The sequence below is a fragment of the Cnephaeus nilssonii genome, assembly GCF_951640355.1.
Source record: "Cnephaeus nilssonii genome assembly, chromosome: 24".
Classification (NCBI taxonomy): Eukaryota; Metazoa; Chordata; class Mammalia; order Chiroptera; family Vespertilionidae; genus Cnephaeus; species Cnephaeus nilssonii.
The window spans coordinates 11,260,278-11,279,047 of NC_137095.1; positions in this window are offsets into that span (position 1 = coordinate 11,260,278).

An 18,770-nucleotide genomic window follows, 5' to 3' on the forward strand; every position below is an offset into this window, starting at 1 on the left:
GGCTCGGGGGCTAATTAACTGTGTGACTTGGGCTGGACGAGTATTTTCTGAGCATCTACCGTTTGCCAGGTACTGAGGACTCAGAGGCCAATAAAACACTGTCCCTCTTCTCCAGCCTTTCACAGATTTGTAAGGGGAGGTTGTGAACACAGAAATAAAATAGCATGTGATTCACACAATAAAGCAATTATATAGAAAGGGGACTCGTTTACATTCTCTGGGGTGTCAAAGAGGGCTTCTCCGGTTGGAAATGATACTGGAGGGGGAGTCACACACACTCGGGTTAAAAATTCAAATCAGCCCAGCCGGCGTGGCTCAGTGGTTGAGCGTCAACCTATGAACCAGAAGGTCATAGTTCATTTCCCGGTTTAGGGCACATGCCCAGGTTGCAGGTTCGACTGCCCAATAAGGGGGCGTGCAGGAAGCAGTCAATGATTCTTCTCCTCATTGATGTTTCTCTCTCCCTCCCTCTTCCTTCCTCTCTGAAATCAATAAATATATATATATATTAAAAAATAAAAACCAAACCAGTACCTTAGGCTTGAGTGACTTTGGGTAAGTTATATACGCTGCTCTGAGCCTCAGTTCCTTTCCTGTAAACCATCACCTGTTTGGCAGGATTCGTAGGAAGATGAGAACAAACACATATAAAGCACCCAGCTGGAATCAGTAACCCTGTAGGGCACATGGCAGCAGCACAGCTGTATGCCCGACCCCTCTGAAGCCCTTCTCAGCCCTCGCACTCCAAGCCTCGATGCCTCAGACCCAAAGGAATGTTATGTTGTCACCTCCAAGTGCAGTTTTAGAAGCTGCTGTGAACTTTACTGGAACTGAAGGTTTAATATGGAAACTTTCATGAATAGCTGTTAGTTCAGGTAGAGGGCCTGGGTGAATAAAGACATGCATATATTTCTAAATTTCACCAGCTTGTCTACTAGGGCGAGGCAAGGCTTAGTCATTCCCTCTGCCTTTCGCTTCTCCTCCATCTCTGTGGGAAGTTATTCCAACCAACAAATGATCCTCAACCCTATTTCTCCTGCCTGGTGGGCTAGACATACCATCAGGCAGCCTAAGCCTCACAGGAAAACATCTTCTGGCTCCAAGGAAATTCCAAGTCCCTCGCCCCACCCAAACCAAGAGAGAAAGTCCCTTCTCTGGACTGAGAAGCCCAAGTTCCACACTGCAGTCTTAGTCATAAACCCTTCCCATTTGAAAACTTAATAGGATTGCAGAAATGAGCCCACATTCTACCATCATAGAATTGTAAAGGGGGAGGATGCTCAGAGACCATCTGGTCCCTCTTATCCTACACTAGAGGCCCGATGCAGGAAATTCATGCAAGAGTAGGTCTTCGCAGCCCCAGCTGCCTCAGCCCTCACAACCCAGGCTTCGTCTGGACTGTCGTTCCGCTGTTCGGCCATTCGGTCGATTTGCATATTACACTTTTATTATTACAGATGAGATTTTAGACCAGAAAGGGACACTAAGTAAAAACTGAGAAAATCTGAGTTAAGTATGGACTTTAACTAATAAACATGTATCAACATTAGTTCATGTATTGTATCTAAAGTATCACACTAGTGTTTTTTTAAATATATTTTTAATTGATTTCAGAGAGGTGGGGAGAGAAAGAGAGAGATAGAAACATCAATGGTGAAGAGAATCATTGATCGGCTGCCTTCTGCACGCCCCGCCCCCCCCCCCCCCCCCCACCGCTGCCCCACTGGGGATCAAGTCTGAAACCCAGGCATGTGCCCTGACGGGGAAATCGAACCATGATCACCTGGTTCATAGGTCGCTGCTCAACCACTGAGCCACACCAGCCAGTGCCTATCACACTAAGTTTACTGTAAGATGTTAATAATAGGGAAAGCTGTGCATAAGCTATGTGGAACCTGTCCCCTCTTGGCACATTTTCTATAAATCGAACACTATTCTAAAACTGGGAAGAATTAAATATGATTGGCACGTCAGCTATTGAAATTTCTACGGGATGAATCACAGGGTGGAGGCTTTGCAGAGTGGGCGACAGGGGAGTCTAAATGGTCTGTACAATGCGGGTCTCAAAACGGGACTTTTCTGGTAACTAATCTTGTTATTTTGGATTAGGACTGTGCGTTTCAACTTTTCCCACACTCGGCCAATTGTCCCCCACTGGTCCCTAACAGGCTGCTAGATCTGACCAAACAGATCCCTAAGAAAACGCATGCATTTAGAGAGAATATCCAGGAGAGAAGAGCCACCCCTGGGACTATGGAATAAAATGTTAAGCCTTATTTTTTAAAGGAAACTGGGGAGAAAATGTGGCTAGGATAGATGGCATGCAATAGTTCTTCTAGGCACGGGTTAAACAGGAAAACCAAGGTGTACAGCTTCCGGGTTAATGTACCTGGTGCTGTTACTACAGAGGGGCAGGGAGGGGGATGAGAGGGGAGGAGGTAAGAAAAATAAAATATTTGAACAAACAGACCTGGGCAGGCTTCCTAGCCTTAGCTTTTGCTCAGAAAATAGGGTTCGCTAAGGATAACTTTTTTCATCCACACACTAAAGCGAAATTGTTTCTTCAAACTGTCCAGATCTTGACATTGAGCAACAGGTCCCTTCATGCCACTCTGCCTCTGAAGAGCCCAGTGCTGGGTGGCAAACCCCCTGGCTGGCAGCATGCATTATTCCCGGGGTCTGGAAAGAACCTGATCATCCATTCATTGCTAATGGCCAGTAAATAGCTAGTTTTGACACCAGTAAGGAGGGAAGTTCGAGGAGGGAGGAGGGCACAAAACGTGAACTAACAGCGCTGCGAAACAGTTCGGAGCTTACTTATTATGACAGCTGGAGGCTGGGGCTCAAAAGGCAGCCTCAGCCTCAAGCTCTTGGCACACCAGGGGAATGGAGTCCTTGAACTGCTCAGAGAGTTAACCGAACCGCTTGGTAGGAAATGAGAATGTGTCTGTAGTGATGCCTCCTGGGGGAACAGGTGCAGAAACCACACAGGGCACTGGGGAGAGACAGCCCCAGGCTTCCTCTCACACGCTCTCTGAGAATGCCCCTCCCTCTGCGCTCCTCTCTCCTTCTTGCCTCCCCAGAGTTCTTCAAGAGCAGACAGACCCTTTGCCTGGCCGGTATGACTCGGGGTGAGCGTCGACCTATGAACCAGGAGGTCATGGTTCGATTCCGGGTCAGGGCACATGCTCTAGTTGCAGGCTCGACCCTCAATAGGGAGCGTGCAGGAGGCAGTTGATCAACGATTCTCTCTCATCAGTGATGTTTCTCTCTCTTTCTCCCTCTCCCTTCCTCTCATAAATCAATAAAAAATATATATTTAAAAAAAGAAACAGACCATTTATCCCTTTTGCATTTCCCGATACTTGGCCAATTATCCCCTGGAACCTTTGCAGGCTGCAAAGACCACCTGGCGTGGCTCCAGAGCCATCGCTGGCCAGTCCATCTCAGAAAAGGTGTCTCTGAGCCTCAGTTTCCACTTCCAGTCGACAGCACACGTAATACCTGCCTCTCAACGTGGTCATGAGACTAGAATGGGGAAACGTATGTAGAATTCCTGATACGATGCCCAAGAATGCATTTGGTCCTTCATGCATGTGAATGTCCTTGCCCTTTTCCCTCACGGGCAAGGCAGAAATTACCACACCTGTCTTGGAGGTGTCTGGGATGATGTCTGAGAGAGCAACACAGAGTTTTGTCTAGCCAGAGGCATTTTTTTAATAAGTCTAGACATTTGTTAGAAATAGAGTTCTCTATATTTATTTCTCTAAAAATGGAAAAAGCCGATGGCTGGAAATCCAGAATTAACAAGTGGCACACAAATCCTGGTGAGAAAGCAGAGGTAGCCAGCAATTTCCAGCATGGCCCCTTGTAGGCAGCATTCATGGGTCGCTCACGCGTCCCTGAGGGTGGCTCCTGCCTTCCTGTTGTGTGATTTCCAGCTCCTCACACAGTTCCTCCTCTTCCTTCCCTAGAGGCCCTCATATCATCCTCCATGGATCACAAGTCTTCAGCCCCAGGCCTCTGGCTGCTGTCACTTCCTAAGATCCTGGGGTCTTTCCTGAGAAAACTCACTTTCATGCTAAATGTTACACTTCCTTGTCCAGCTGATGTGGCTCAGTGGTTGAGCACTGACCTACAAACCAGGTCACGGTTCGATTCCCAGTCATGGCACATGCCCGGGTTGTGGGCTCGACCACCAGGGAGGGATGTGCGGGAAGCAGCTGATCAGTGATTCTCTCTCATCACTGATGTTTCTGTATCTTTTCTATATCTCTTTTCCTCTCCCTTCCTCTCTGATGTTTCTATAGCTCTCTCCCTCTCCCTTCCTCACTGAAATCAATAAAAATATTTAGAATTTATATCCATTTGCTTCATCACCACTCCTACCTCCTTGGTGCATAGTAATGGATACCCACCTCGCTGCATTCCTGTCCCCACTGCTTTCTCTCTCCTCACCTGCATGACACGTTGCTACACGTGTTTTTTCTTGCAAGACCTGTGCTGGGAGAAGGATTTCCTCTCGGCATCTCCTCTCCAAGTTGCATCAGATCATTTAAATGGAGGACACTTCATGAAACAAAGGTAGAAGCTGTGTTCTGCACATTTTTTCCCTCCAAACAATTTCCGGTTTCTCTTTCTAACACCTTCAGTTTCAGTAATTGGAGAATAAATATTTCTTTTTTGTAAGGGGGAGTCTCAATCGGCCTTTCATGGGGAAAACTTGCCTCTGGAAAGACTTTACAATAAAAATAATAGGATAACGGAGATCTGAGATGAGAAAGATAAATGTCTTATTTGGCCCTCTCGCTGAGGCAAATGTTATTTAATCTTTTCTGACTTGGGGCTTCTGTCCTCGGCCTCCATAAACAAGTTCTCAGTTACCAAGTAAACCTGGACAGAAAAATCACATTTTTTATTGTGCTAAAACGCATACAACATAAAATTTAGCATTTTCACTATTTTTAATGTATTTTTACTGATTTCAGAGAGGGAGAGGGAGAGAAAGAAACATCAGTGATGAGAGAGAATCATTGATCAGCTGCCTCCTGCACATCCCACACTGGGGATCGAGCCCACAACCCAGGCATGTGCCCTGACCGGGAAGTGAACCGTGACCTCCTGGTTCCTAGGTCAAAGCTCAACCACTGAGCCACACTGGGTTTAACTATTTGTAAGTGTACAGTTCAATGGCATGAATACATTCACAGTGTTGTGCAACCAATACAACCTTCCATCCCCAGAATATTTTTTATCTTCCAAAACTGAAACCCTGGAGCTATTAAACAATAGCTCCCCATTCTCCACACTCCCAACCCCAGCAGCCGCCATCCTACTTTCTGTCTCCATGAATTTGATGACTCCAGGTACCTCATGTAAGTAGAATCATACAGTATGTGTCTTTTTTCCTCCGGCTTATTTCAAGACAATTTTTAAATCAAGGGTAACACACAGGTAGAAGAAGACAGTTGATATTGTTAAAGACCCAGCCCTGAGTTTAAATCCTACCTCTGCCACTTACTTCGTCTGTATTCAGGGAACTCGCTCTATGCATATTTCACTATCAGACCCAAATGATGATATTAATAATGGGTTGTGTGACTATCAAAAAGACTAGTGCACCCACAGTATGATATAGGATAGAGAGTGAATACTCAACAGATATTATTTCTTCTTCCAGCTACTAAAGCCTAAGAAATTTGAGATAAATCCGGCTGTCTAACTTGCAAGTTAAACTACCACTTCAGTGCCTGTCAGACTTACACTGAAATTGACTCTCTTTAAAATGGAAATGAGTAAGAATATCTTCCTCAAAGGTGTGCTGTGGTAATAAAATGGGATTAAATATGAGAGCTCAATATATAAGATTCAATAACGGTTGGCCCAGTCCCCATGGGAGGGGGTCCAGAATGGCATCAGATGACCTGTGTCCCATCTGATGGAAGTGATGCAGTTGCCGGCATCCCCAAGACAGGAGAGAGGAAAAGACAGCACAGTATTTGTGGCTTAAAAGCAAGGGGTATAGCCCTAACCGGTTTGGCTCAGTGGATAGAGTGTCGACCTGCGGACTGAAAGGTCCCAGGTTCAATTCCGGTCAAGGGCATGTACCTTGGTTGCAGGCACATCCCCAGTGGGAGGTGTGCAGGAGGCAGCTGATCGATGTTACTCTCTCATCGATGTTTCTAACTCTCTCTCCCTCTCCCTTACTCTCTGTAAAAAATCAATAAAATATGTTGTTTGTTTGTTTTTTTAAAAAAGCAAGGGGTATGGACTCATTAAAAAAACAAACACCTGTATTTCCTGCAATAAAAATACTGTTGATTAGAAACATGTTGGACATAATCTTTTCATTTTATTGTTGGAATAAACGCTATAGATCATCTACATCAATGTTATTGCTTCACACAACGGGGAAGGGGGCTTTGCCCTATGTCTCCAGCTCACTCTGCCCTCTCTGCGATGGCTCCATCTTAGGAAACGCGGCTGACCTGGACAATCAGCAGAGCCTAGCGGCCAGCTCGTGGGGTGGAAAGATTGTGGACCTGCCCCCCATGACAGGAAAAGGCGAGATATCTGAGTTTTCAGCTTGTGTACAGGTGAAAACTTAGCTACCACGAAGGTTGCAATGAATCCAATGGAGCATAATGTTTACTTTTATATATATTTAAAAGTTTAATATGATATCATTGAAAACTTCAGAGGCTGCCTTATTCACCTTCGGATCACCCAAAAATATGTCATGCAATAGAAGCTCTAATGTTTGTTGAGCTGGGCTGCTATAATAATAGTCATTAAGATAAACTCTTATAAACATGCATTTGGGTGTCTTAAGTATTCCATTTAAACAGTCATATATATTGTATACAATCCATGTATGTACAAGTATGTACATCCATAAAGTTTCCCAATGAAAAATATAAAATGACCCATAAAAATCACAGAATAAATAGATAAGCATAGAAGCATATGTAACTTAGATCTAAGACAGGAGTTGGAAACTCAGCAGTGTAGGAGGCTGAATAATTACCCCCTCAAAACATTAGGTCCAAACTTCTGGAATCTGTAGATGTTACTTTATTTGGGAAAAGGATCTTTGCAAATGTGATTAAAGGTATTAAGACGGGGAGAGTATCCTGGATATATACCTTTTACCATATTCTCATAGTGAAAGGTAAGACCACTGTTATAGACCAAACAATAGAAAATTAATTGATTTCCGTTAGAGCAAATATTGCATTTCCCTCCAAGGAGAATATTTATTTGGGAGTGATTTTACAGCTACGTGTAGTCATACACTTTCTTCAAAATGATGAATTTCCAAGGCCAACGTGTGCATGATAAAACCCCACTGTATAATTTAATAACCTAGAAGAATGGTTTGACCATCCCTGGATTTATAGACTCCGTGTGGTAAGGAGCAGACATGACTCAGACTTCGCTGATGATGAATAGGTCCAAGGGCATGAACAGTCACCATTCATCTAAGGCCAGGGTCTCCTCAAGCCATTCCATCTCTGGGTCAAGATGTCCACAGACTATTGCAAAGTCTCTCAACACCTATTAGAAATGGAAACACTATGAGGTGCGAGGACCACAGCTGAAAAGAAAGGAGGTTTCATGGCTCCTTGCCCTTCGCCAGCAGAGGTCTGGTGCTATGATGTAATCCTGGGCACAAACTGGCTTTTTAATGTTTTTCATGTTTGTAGGTCCCACTCGGTGGACGGCCAAGGACACAGGGTATGGGACAGCGTTCACTGCAGGAGCCGGGTTCAAAGTTCATGGTGTGACCAGCATGCAACTGGGGCTTTGGGAAAGAACAGCGGGCCATGAGCAACAGCACCTGAGAGCTATAGATTCAGGAAGGCTGTGCTTAAGGCCTGGAAAGAGTCAGTTCTAGGCTTTTTTATTCTATGATGTCTTTCTGTTGTTTGTTTCTGGGAACTGCTCTAAGAACAGGGTAGACACAAGGAAATGTAACACTGCATCAAGATAAGCAGCATATAGCCCGGCCGATGTGGCTCAGTGGTTGAGCATCGACCTATGAACTAGAAGGTCATGGTTCAATTCCTGGTCAAGGGCACATGCCCAGGTTACATGCTCAATCCCTGGTGTAGGGCGTGCATGAGGCAGCCGATTAAAGATTCTCTCTCCTCATTGATGTTTCTATCTCTCTTTCCCTTTCTCTCTAAAGTCAATACAATAATATATATAGATATAGATATAGATATAGATATAGATATAGATATAGATATAGATATATAGATATATAGACATAGATATAGATATATATGGAAAAAAATCAATAAAGTAGTTGCATTTACACAAGGCCAAAAGGCAAAGCAGGTGACTTTCACCACTAGATGCATCTCATGCATCACTGCATTTCCCCCACGTTTCCTCTCCGATGGCTCACAGGTACCACCTCTGAGTTCTTCCCAGAAGCCCTTGCTCCTCAGTAGTGCTTCTGCAGAGCACAGTCAGAGAGGAGTCAGGGTGAGGCCAGGGTGCACGAAGGATTTACCGACATTCAACACACCCCAAATGGGCTATAACTAAACACACGTCTTCACAGGTACAAAAGAAAGCCCCAAATATTTCAAGTTCAGTAAGAAACAAACTTAAAGGACAGAATCCTTGGAGATAAAATACGATAACCTATTCTTAGAAAGAAAAGCTTTAAGCATTTGCATTTTCTGATAAATTAACCAAGAATTCTGTAAAGCAAGACTTATTTAAACTTAAAAGAATCCACCAAAACATTAATAGTTTTTTTTTCTCTACGTAAAAAAATCTGTGATTTCTTTTTTTGCTTAATCCTTACCCGAGGGTATTTTCCCATTGATTTTTTTTCTTTAAAGAGAGTGGAAGAGAGGGGGAGAGACAGCGAGACAGAGAGAAACATAGATGTGAAAGAGACACATCAACTGGTTGCCTCCCGCATGCACCCAGACCAGGGTCGGGATCGAGCCTGCAACCCCAGTACGTGCCCTTGACCGGAATTGAACCCAGGACCCTTCAGTCCACAGGCCAACTCTCTATCCACTAAGCCAAACTGGCTAGGGCAAGTCTGTTACTTTTAAATGTAAAACCAGAAACAAAGTTCAGCATTAAAAAGGCAGTAGGGGAAAAAGTTTCTGCTCTGACAAGCTCACCTTAAAAGTTCTTATTGGGGATTTTGTGATAGAAATGCCAGGCAATGTGGCTTTTAAGATTATCTCTGACATAGATTGAGTTCCTTTCGTCAATAAATTTCAGTTCAGGAAGGAATTTTCCTCAAGGCTTCTTGGCAAGAATCTTGCATACTTTTCACCTTTCCCCAGAGTCCTGGAGGGTCTCTCCCCCATTTGCTCCTATCTACCAATTTCTCATATTTGACAGAGATGCCACCCAGACGAGAATGCAGCTGCTTCCAACCCACCCTGCTCCAAGCCATCTAAGCAGTTCCTTTTATATCACAGAAAGATGTCTGGAAAACTTAAGAAGAAATCAAATTAAGGTCCTACAAGGGAATCATCCAGATAGAAATTTAAAGAACTGTTGTGATGTGTCAATCATATGCAATTCTTCATTTTAAAATATATTTATATTGATTTCAGAGAGGAAGGGAGAGGGAGAGAGAGACAGAAGCATCCATGATGAGAGAGAATCATGGATGGGCTGCCTCCTGCATGCCCCCCACTGGGGATCGAGCCTGCAACCCAGGCATGTGCCCTGACCGGGAATCGAACCGTGACCTCCTGGCTCATAGGTCGATGTTCAACCACTGAGCTATGCTGGCCGCGCAATTCTTTTTCATTTTAGAATAGTTTTAGTTTTATAGAAAAAGTGCCAAGAGGGGACAGTTTCCACATAGCCTACACTAGTTTTCCCTATTAACATCTTATATCAGTGTGGTACATTTGACACAATTCAGGAATTAATATTGATACATTATTATTAGCTAAAGTCCATACTTAATTCAGATTTCCTCAATTTTCACGTAATGTCCCTTTAAGATGTCATGTATGATCCACAATTACATTTCGTCATCGTCTCCTTAGGCTCCGCTTAGCTGGGACAGTTTGTCAATTACATCTTAATCTCTTAAAATCTGTAAGAGATAAAGGGATGCTCTTATTCTAACACTTCATGAACTTATATATGATTAGATATTCCCAGGAAGGTATGTGAATCACATATATCTATATCTATATCTATATCTATATCTATACATCTATACATCTATCTATACATCTATACATCTATATATATATATATATATACACATCTATACATAATATATATATATATATATATATATATATATATATATATATATACTAGAGGCCCGATGCATGAAGATTCGTGTAAGAATGGGCCTTTCTTCCCCTGGCTGCCTGCACCGCCTTCACTCCAGCCGGAGCCGTCTTTCTGCCTTCCCACACTGCCCAGAGGCCCAGATCGGCTGGGGCAGTGGGGAATGCCTGCGTCCCGCCCTGCCCCTGGCCGCTCAGCACCTGTGTATGCAAATTAACCTGCCATCTTTGTTGGGTTAATTTGCATACTCACTCCTGATTGTCTGGTGGGCGTCGCAAAGGTACCTGTCAATTTGCATCTTATTCTTTTATTAGTGTAGATATCTATACATCTATATATCTGTATCTATCTACCTATCTAACCAAGATTTATGCAAATGCTAAGCAAAATAGAAAATAAAAGTATTTGCCAGCGTATTTACAAAGAATGAGAGTCCTTTATTTCATGAAACTGTCTGATGAATTTTAGGGTGGGGGCAAGCTGCTTCGCAAGTAGAATTCAAAGGCAGGGTCCACCCCACTGGAGAAAACAGAAGTCAGCACATGCCTAATGTGACCAAGGCAACAGCCTAGGCAGCGTGCTCTGGCACACAGCACCGAGCCTCGTGCTGGGCACATGTGTCGGATGTAGGAGTGTAAGTGAGCGAACAGTCTGAGAAGTGACTGTGGATAGGCCCCTGGAGTAGAACTGCATTTCAAAGGCTGGGACGGTTTATGTGCAATGTGAAATCTGCCATCAACTCCAGAAGCACAGAAACCAAACTCAGAGTACTGGGACTTTTTTCCAAATCCGAGCTTATGATTTCAAAAAGATATACACCATGTAGTACAAAGAGCATATAATGAATTGCTTCTCTTTGTTAGTTGTGGAGCCTTTAAGGGAATTACTGAAACTCCCTGAGAGTAAGTTTCCTCATTTGTGTAATGCAGATGGTAATAGTTCCTCTGGAGATTTGCTGAGAGAACTAAATAATACCATGTCTGATATAACAGTAGTTGGCCTGATAGAAACTCAGCAAGTGGTGATAAAACATCATCATCTTTATCATTATCACTAGAGGCCCGATGCACGAAGATTCGTGCAATAGGCCTTCCTTCCCCTGGCTGCCAGCACCGGTTTTCCTCCGGCACCCAGGAACCAGGCCTTCACTCTGGCCGCCGCTTTAAGTCTTCGCTCTAGCCAGAGCGCCACTCCTGTAGCTCCCTCTGCCCTCGCCCCCCCATAGCAAGCATCCCGCCCCAACCGGCCTGCTTCGTGCCTGCATGTGTGCTGTCTAGAGGCCCGGAGCAGCTGGGGGGCGGGGCTGCTGCCATCTTTGTCAGGTTAATTTGCATATACACTCCTGATTGGCTGGTGGGCATCACGAAGTGATGGTCAATTTGCATATTTCTCTTTTATTAGTGTAGATTGACGTCATCATCAGAAGTAAGAAAACATGTTCATTTTTGTTGCTCCCCAAGGATATTCCCTGCAAAGTAGTCACTATTCTAATTCCTTACCCCTCCCCACTACCTCTCTCCAGTGTAATTTTCACCTGGGAAGCAGCCACATGATAGCCTGTGATCTGTCTGGCAAATTCCTAACCATCTTTTGAGATGCACCTGGCAAAGCAGGTCCCTGAGAAGCTCTTGTGTGCCCACCCCCAGTACCAAGTTAAGCTCTCCATAGAACTCTTATTTCAGATACTAGAATGGCTCATATCCCAGCCATGTGGCCGGGCGTTCCTGAACCTGGGGCCAGGAACGTGTCTACCTCAGTACACACAGCACCACGCATACTGCCTATAGATTTTTAGAGAGAGAAGAGAGAAGGATGGAGAGATAGAAACGTGGATGAGAGAAACACCGATTGGCTGCCTCCTACTGGGGATCAAGTCTGCAACCCGGGCATGTGCCCCAAACGAGTATCGAACCAGCGACCTCTTGGTTCATGGGTCTGTGCTCAACCACTGAGCCACACCGGGCTCTTTTCCTGTTCTTATAAGGGCACCAGTCGTGTTGGATTAAATGCCCACCCTATTTTATCATGACCTGATTTTAATTTGCATCCTAATTACAGCTACACAGAGACCCTATTTCCAAAGAAGGTCACATTTACAGATACTAGGGGTTAAGACTTCAACATAGCTACTTCGGGGACAATTCAACCCATACACTGCCTAACACACAGTAGGTGCTTTAGGATGTCCTGGTGAGGAAATAAAAGGATCGATGACTAAATAAATAATTTCTACTCTCCCGGGAACCAGGTGCACACACACACACACACAGGTGGTAGGCTCATTCTTCTGTGACCACAACTAAGCTTCAAAATCTTGTGGTTTCTTGGCACCCACAGGATTCTGCTTTCCTAAATCTATGATTAAATAATCCCATGCTAAGTCTCCCAGCAATTCCCTTCCAGAGCTTCGTATTTGTATCCAGTTATGTCAAACCCAAGCCAGGGCCTCCAAGGCATCACTTTCAGACTATTTCCCCTCCTGAGTTAGCTGCTGCCGGAGCCAGCACACTCATGGCAACAGGCTCCTCTCACCTGTATGTTAATAACTGCAGGGCAAAACACATCTTCGTAACCACATCCGATTTATGGAAGTGGACAAACTGACAGTGTTTGAGGACAGAAGTCTGCTGATAGTTTTCCTCAATCCTTGACTTTATTATATATATACTAGAGGCCCGGTGCACGAAATTCTGCAAGGAGCTCGGTCCTCACAGCCGTGGTGGCTTGCCTCAGCCCTCACAGCCCTGGCCTGGTCCATAAGGTCGTCTGGTTGTCCAGTCTAATTAGCATATTACACTTTTATTATTATAGATATTTTTTAATTGATTTCAGAGAGGAAGGGAGAGAGAGAAACTTTAATGACGAGAGACAAATCACTGATTGGCTGCCTCCTGCACACCCCCTACTGGGGATGGAGTCTGCAACCCGGGCATGTGCCCTGACCAGGAATCAAACCGTAATCTTCTGGTTCCTAGGTCGACGCTCAACCACTGAGCCACGCTGGCTGGGCGATCTTCTGACTTTTTAACATAGGTAATCAACAGCTTAACTTTCTCACCTTCTCTTCTACGTTAGAGCAAAATGAAAAGAAGTATTACAGAATACCTGAGACCTAAGCTTCCTGGTGCAGTGGATTCTAACTTGCACATTTCCCCATTTTTCTCATCTTGCTTCCAAATCATAGAGATGAAAGTAGCTTCCAGGGTTCTGAGCTCTCAGTAGATGCTTCACTTTCTTTTTAAAGATTGACTTGAGAAAGAGAGAGAGATTCCACTTATTTATCCATTAATTGATTGATTATTGTATGTGCCCTGCAACCCTGGTACATAGGGCTGATGCTCTAACCAACTGAGCTACCCAGCCAGGGGACACCAGTCCTTTTCTTAACCCTCACTGACTGGCCTCACAACAACAACAAAGGAAGAGACTTTTTCTTCTGCAGCAAATGAAGAACACAGCAAGCCTACTTGCTAATTCTCCTGGTTCTTCGTGCCACTTAGCTGGAGTGTTATGCTAAATGGGATTATCTACTTGCAGCCTGGGGAGACATGCATACAAAATAAAGGGGGTGGGGGGAGACACCAGCATTGGGATGAAAGAAATGATCAAGCCACAGGCAACTCCACGCACGTTTCCTTGTACTTAGGAAAACAGCACCAATGACATCCTTGGATATGACTGCAATGCTTTTCCTACTGAGCATGAGAAATGCAGGTGAGAATATTTTAATATTCACTATATTTCTTTATCATCACCAAATTTTGCTCTCTTTTAACGCGAGATGCCATGAACTTACAAGACTTTAATGGGAGAACCACACATAAATGTATTATTAATCTGAGACCTTCTGTCTAGATATAAGGTTAAGTGCAGGCCACCTCCTGATTAGGCTGTTACTATTCAACATCATAATCCATTCATTTGTCGCCTGGGAAAAGAATGAGTTTAATTGGCCATTTTCCACTCTGTGTTTTATCTTTTACCATTCAAGGTGAAAAAGGGGGCTTCTACATATTCTACACCTTTTATATTTATATTCATATTTAGAATTAGCTTCTATTAGATTTTCTACACATTCCAACCCTATCATCTATGAATGACAGTTTTATTTTACAAATGATTAGAATTACTAAGGGAATTTTTCATGCTTGCTAGATATAACTTTGACAGACAAAATCCAATTCTGTTTTACAGTCATCAACAATAAATTAGAAAAAAATATGCTCTTTCCATTTAGAATACAATTTATAGTGGCATCCAAAATATCAAATAAATATGTGTTTTCTAACCCTGATGTTATTTCAACTTTGATTCATGCGTTATTTGGAGTGTATTTGTTAATTTACAAAATTTAGTATTTTCTTTTTATTGTTGACCCATATTGTTTATTTCCACTGTAAGAAGGTAAAATACTGATTAAATTCTTGGTTATTGAGACTTGTTTTCATGTCTCAACATTGTTTATTTATTGATAAGTATTCTCTCAGCTCTGGAAAAGACTATACATTCTGCAGTTATTGGTTGCAGTATTTTATGTATGCAAATTATATTCTGTCTTATATTCATGTTACTTATATATCTTTACCTTAATGGGTTATTTTTGTCTGTTTTCTTTTTCTATCAATTACTAAGAAAACAGTGTTAAAATCTCCCCAAATGATGATGAGTTAGCATGTTTATCTCTAGTTATATGTATGCTAAATATATTTTGAGGCTATGTCATGTCATTAAGAGCATATAAATTTAGAATGTTTAGGCCTTTCTAGTAAATTGAATCTTTATTACTATGAAATACCACTCTTGAGCTCCAAAATTATTTGTTTACTAAAATCTATATTATGTTATTAATACTGTTACACTGCCTTTCTTTTCATTAGAATTTACATAACATATTTTTCCACGTCTTTACTTTCTGAGTTCTTAAATTTAATGTGTTTCTTATAAACCACATACAATTGTGTTCCAGTCTACTTCTTTCTTTTTAACGGAAATATTGAGTATATCTTCATTTAATAAATTGAATATATAAATAAATAAAAAGAATAAGATACTTTACTCAGTGTCTCCCAAGTACCTAGAACAGTGCGTGGCACGTGGGAGACAGGCAATCATTACAAATTATTAACATGGATAGTGAGCATTCAGAATTAAAGATCTGAATTATATTAAGGACACGAGGGAGGATGAAATAAAGAAACACACGCAGGCAGGCACACCACCTTTTTCATTTTAAGGTCTCTGTTATTTGAGTTAACATGCCCCACAGAACAAGTACAAAAGCATGACCAATGATCCATGGAAGAGAACTTCACTTCTAAAGCCATCAAAGGAAAAGAAAAAACGTATTTCTAATATTTTGTTGCCACAGGGTATCCCCAAAACCCAGCTTGAATGAATGAAAAATCAAATTTCAGCAGCACAACTATAATTCTCAGGACACAGGGATGTTTAAGACAAACTAATTTGATACAAGCCACTATTTGGAATAGTCCTCACTAACTAATGTTCCAACACATTTCCCGTAGCTCTTCTTTTTTTCACAAAGGATTTTTCTCTATTGCATGTTTCAATTTTCTAAAGGTTTTTCTTCCTATATTTCCCCCCTCTCCAAAACCTCTGGCCAGAATAGGAAGAACCACACATAAAATAGGGACTTTTAAAATTCAAAGAATACATCAAACTGTCACGTGCGTGTTTATTTTTTTATTTTTAATATATTTTATTGATTTTTTACAGAGAGGAAGGGAGAGGGAGAGAGAGCTAGAAACATCGATGAGAGAGAAACATCAATCAGCTGCCTCCTGCACACCCCTCACTGGGGATGTGCCTACAACCAAGGTACATGCCCTTAACTGGAATCGAACCTGGGACCCTTCAGTCTACAGGCCGACGCTCTATCCACTGAGCCACACTGGTCCGGGCACGTGCATGTTTAGACATCTGAATAGCCTACCTCTCCTAGCAGACCAGCAGCTCCGGAAATGGGAGCGCTAGAGCCTGCCGTGTGCGGCCGCACAGGTGGATGGGTCCCTGAGTCACCAGGCCGCCAGCACTGCGGCCCGCCCACTGAGGGCTTCCTCAAAGCCACTGCTCAGAAGTCTCATGTCTTCCTCCAGGAAGCCTCCTGGATACCTGCACCATGAGAACGTTAGATAGGGGCTCAGGAACACAACCTGGATGCAGCTGATCTGTGGCAGATTCCCCACTGCCGCTATACTGCCCCCTAGCGTCACAGCACCGCAGGTCAGCCAGGCCTAGGAGGCTGTTGGAGAAATGGATTCTGCAGGTTGCACTTGAGATCTTTAAGTCCTCTTCCTCTCGGGCTCTTAGCCGAGTTAGGACCAGTTTGCTACCCCAGAGAGAGAGAGAGAGAAGAAAGGAGGAAAGGAGACCACCATTCACTAGGTTTCTTCATTAGACTTTCAATGGAGGGGGCAGGCAAATGCTTAAAGAGCAGAGTTGACCTCTGCTTTGCTGACCCAGGGAGGACACGTGTTCATCCCACGGAGTTAAAACTACTGCTCCCCCTTTAAGTCAACAGTGGCACCGGAAATAATCATCGTTATTAAGGCTTCTGCAGGGTTAAATGTTATCAACTATGGACACAAAAGGTATCTGGCACCATCACCCTGTCTTCATCTTTTTTTTTTTAAGCAAATCACATTTACTTTTAATTTTTAAAAAATATGTTTTTATTTATTTCAAAGAGAGGAAGTGAGAAGGAGAGAGAGATAGAAACATCAATGATGAAAGAGAATCATGCATCGGCTGCCTCCTGCACGCCCCCTACTGGGGATTGAGCCCAAAAGCCTGGCATGTACCCAGACAGGAATGGAACCGTGACCTCCTGGTTCATGGGTTTATGCTCAAACACTGAGCCACACCGGCTAGGCTCTTCTTACTCTTTTTAAAAAAATGTTTATTTTGCTTTCATAATATCAGCCTGAGACCCAAAAGCCTGGAAAAAGTCTGCAGCTGCACATCTGGACATAAATCAGCTAGATAACTGAGGTTTTAAAAAATGGACTTTGGACCTCGCCAAATCAATCAATAACTGAGCCTCAAGGTATGCCTTGGAATCACTTGCCCGGGTAATTCTAGCAGAAACAACAAAATCTAAACAGATTGCAAGGAAGTTAATAAAGAGTCCAAAGTGGGCATATTCATGCACCACAGAGCCAATCAAAACAAAACAGAAAATGAAATAAAATAAAGGCAAGAACTCCAGCTCCAACACAGAACATCTCAGGATTCCGGGTATTGCTCCCCTATTTTTCTCCTCTTTAAAAAACTGGCTTTGTAGGGTCTACATTGTTTCAGACCTTCTTGGACTTGGCTCCGCATTTCCTGCCATAAACTTGGTTCATTCACTTGAAGAGCAAAGTTAGTGTCCCCAGCGTTGGCCCATGGTGCACCTTAGATGTAGCCTTTTCACATGCTCTATACGTCCCAGGCTGTGGCTATTTCCAGTAACTATCCAGCTGAACTAGAGCCCTCCAATCCAGGAATCCCCGGGGGATCACCTCCTGTATCCATGTGCCCCGATCAAGGCCCTGTCAAGCCACATCCCAGCCTGTAGTCTCACCACTTATCCATAACATGGAATGAATCAAGCTGCTTAAAATAATGTAGAGCTTTGCCCGGCCGGTGTGGCTCAACGGTTGAGCGTTGACCTATGAACCAGAAGGTCAAAGTTTGATTCCTGGTCAGGGCATATGCACAGGTTTCGGGCTGGATCCTTAGTGTGGGGCGTGCAGGAGGCAGCCAATCAGTGATTCTCTCTCATCATTGATGTTCCTATCTCTCTGTCTCTCTCCCTTCCTCTCTGAAATCAATACAAATATATTTTTTAAAAATAATGTAGAGCTTAGGTACCCGTGGGCTCTGTGAATGATTTATGGGGCACATAAGATCATGGTATATTCAAATCTAGTATTTGGATCCTGTTTGTCACTCAAGAAGTTTCCCCATTCATTCCTAGTGCCCACCGTAATTTCTGGACAGCATGGGAAACTCGGGCTTTGCCAGAGTATATGTGCACCCTAAACATGACAGAACATTTTACGCAGCATCAGCCATGGCTGCAGTAGCCCACTGTCTCTCAAGAAACCCTTAAGACCACCTCACACAGCGCTCATTCTGAAAGCCTGGCCTCAAACCTCACGCACGGCATTCAGCGAAGCGGTGTTGCACGAGGCACGCTGCGAGCAGGAATCCTGTTGCGGGGTCAGCTCTGAGGAAGACAATGTGAACCTGCAGAGCCACTCAGAAAAGCAGATCTAATTGGGGGACCTGGAGCGGGGCCGGGTCACCTGGCTTCCCATGCTGCTCCCCAGGCTCAGGAACTCTGGCTTCACTCTCACCCCACTGGCCCCAGCTCCGCCACTTTCCAGCAAATCAAGGCGCAGACTTACTCCTCCTGTTCAGAGGGGAACCACTGCACCTGAGCAAACGTGCAGGGTTACGTTCGCAGG